The 2423-nt window shown below is 34.7% G+C and overlaps 1 pseudogene; it reads right to left on the bottom strand.

The window, feature by feature from the left end:
- Positions 1-308: 308 nt before the first annotated feature.
- Positions 309-1650, bottom strand: LOC118847088 (annotated as a pseudogene).
- Between the last annotated feature and the right edge of the window lie 773 nt (positions 1651-2423).

Genomic DNA, 2423 nt, shown 5'->3' with positions numbered 1-2423 from the left:
TGATAGTTCATTATTTCTAAGGAATATTTTCTACCCATAAAAAATGGAGGGTAATATAATTTAGACCAAACCAGAGGGTGCTGGCCATTTCCATAAGCTCTATCCTTTCATGATGAAACCCAGAGTTGATTGACTATTTGAGGGACCATATCAATAATCTACCCCATAATGTAAGGTATAAAGGAACATTTGAGGGAATAACTGACATTGAAAAGGAAGGACCCAGAGTAAATTATTTTTTCCAATTTAATCACATGCATTTTTATTAATGGACCATTAGAAAAATAACCAAGGTAGAGACCTTGAGTTCATTCGAGCCTGTTGATCTGGTCTTCCTTATTACCAGCATCTCCACCTTCCACAAAATGTGGCATCTTTTTTAATCATTCTGCCTCATGGAGAAGATAACTTGAAGGGCAATAGGAAGTTATTGGTAGCTTTGAGGTGCTTGCCAACAGTGTAGATCTCATGGGTCAAGTCCTCCATGAAGATAATTCCATATTTAGCAAGGGGTTTAACAATAAGAGTATTAGCCATCAGGGCAATTCTCTGCTTCTTGATTTTTCCATAACCACATTTTAAAATCAATTGATTCACAGACGTCATGTTTGGTAACCTCATGCAGTGTATGGTTCCACAATCCTCAGCATGTTAATTGAAGCCTTGTCAAGCTTAACGAAAGTGCCGTTAAAGATTTGGCAAAGATGAAGAAGCTGTGATACTTGTCAGATCTTTGGGCTAACATCATTGATACTTCTAATCTGATCACAAAATCTAACTTGGGTTCAGCAGGTCCCTAGTAGTTGCCAGCTTTGCATGCCATTCTATCCAGCCAGATTTCACTTCTGTACATCTGTCTGTACTCCTTACAGTAGGCTTTAGCTTTGTCATAGATAACTTTTCTCTGTATTTTACAGAATTTTTTTTATAACCATTTTCTTCTTTAAGCATTTGGATTTCAATATTTAGAAAGCCTTTCAGTGTTTCAGAAGGGATTCTGGAGTGGATGGTAACTTCTTCTTTTCCTCTATGCCTGCCATGTTTCCAGCTAGAAAAAGATCCCAGAGAAAATTCTTAAAATTCAAGAATAATAGAAAGAAAACTTTTGACACATTTGAGAAGAAATAACATCAAACATGTTTTTTCAGTCTCTCAAGCTTCTTTCCACATTTTTAAAGTTTTTTTTCCTTGTAAAATATATACCAGTTGGTTCTCCAAGTGCTTTGATGGTGATTACACTTAAAATGTAGCAAGGTTATTTGGCAAACTAACACCCACATGATATATTGAGCTATTACAAGCCTAAGACAGAATCGTTATGAATTGGAAAAGTTCACTTTTCAAATAAAATCACTGCATTTAATATTCAAAATCATTTCAATATTCCTAGGGTGTTGTGTTTTATTAAAAGCATTTTAATTTTTGGAGGTCTATGTGATTTCTTTCCAGTCCAAGTAAAAGAGTAAGAGTTATATTTAGTTCAGCCTTTTTGCTCTGTGCAGAATTCAAGCATCATTTTAAAAATTGAAAATGATGTTTAAATTTAATTTGTCCAGCAAAATGATGATAGAAATGAAGATAATGAAGACCATGAGGCTTTGTGAAAACTCAAACATAGTGTTGTAATGGATAAAACTTATAGGTTTCAATCAAATTAGGGCAATAGAAATTGTAGAGAAATTAAATGTGTGTAAAACCAAAGCCACACTAACTACAATGGAAAAGTGAAGAACCGTCTCAACTAATAGTGGTTTGGAAATGATAGTTTTGAGGTTTGATGACTTACTCTATTCAGCAGTTGGCTGAGCATTCACTTTTCCCTCTATGACAATGGATTCCAATTTATATTCCATGGAACCATATTTTATGGGATTTTGAAAGAATATAGTCATAATGGATGCATTTTTGCTTAAGTAGTTCATCTCGTCCTTTGTCTGCAGTGACTAGTCTAGTCTCATTGCAGGAAGTAATCAATATTCTTATTTTTTTCAAAGTCTTAGTCTGTTCTATGAAACTCTTTGGCTATTTCCAGGCAATAGGGAAACTGTATGAACCAGATTATATTACAGTGCAAATCAGCACACCTGTATCTAGGGTCCCAGATCTTTTACTTGAGAAGAACCTAGAACCACTGAGTAAGGAATTTTCTCCTTATTAAACTGAAATATTCCATCAGCATTAGCTACACATTAAAGTATTGACACTAAGCCTTCACTACCTCTTAATTTGTTTTTTTACTTTCCTTCTAAGAATAGCTTTCAAGAGATTAGAAAAGAAGAAAGAACATCCACAACAAGACGATGGGTGTACCACTGAATGGAGGAAATCTCTAAAGGAGAGTTAGCATCACTAGAAATCAGACTTTACCTATGAAATGCAACTGGCATTTATTTGATATCTCTCCTGCCAAATCTTGAGTCATG

This window comes from Trichosurus vulpecula, chromosome 4 (assembly GCF_011100635.1).
Source record: "Trichosurus vulpecula isolate mTriVul1 chromosome 4, mTriVul1.pri, whole genome shotgun sequence".
Lineage (NCBI taxonomy): Eukaryota > Metazoa > Chordata > Mammalia > Diprotodontia > Phalangeridae > Trichosurus > Trichosurus vulpecula.
This window is presented reverse-complemented; position numbering and strand designations above follow the sequence as displayed.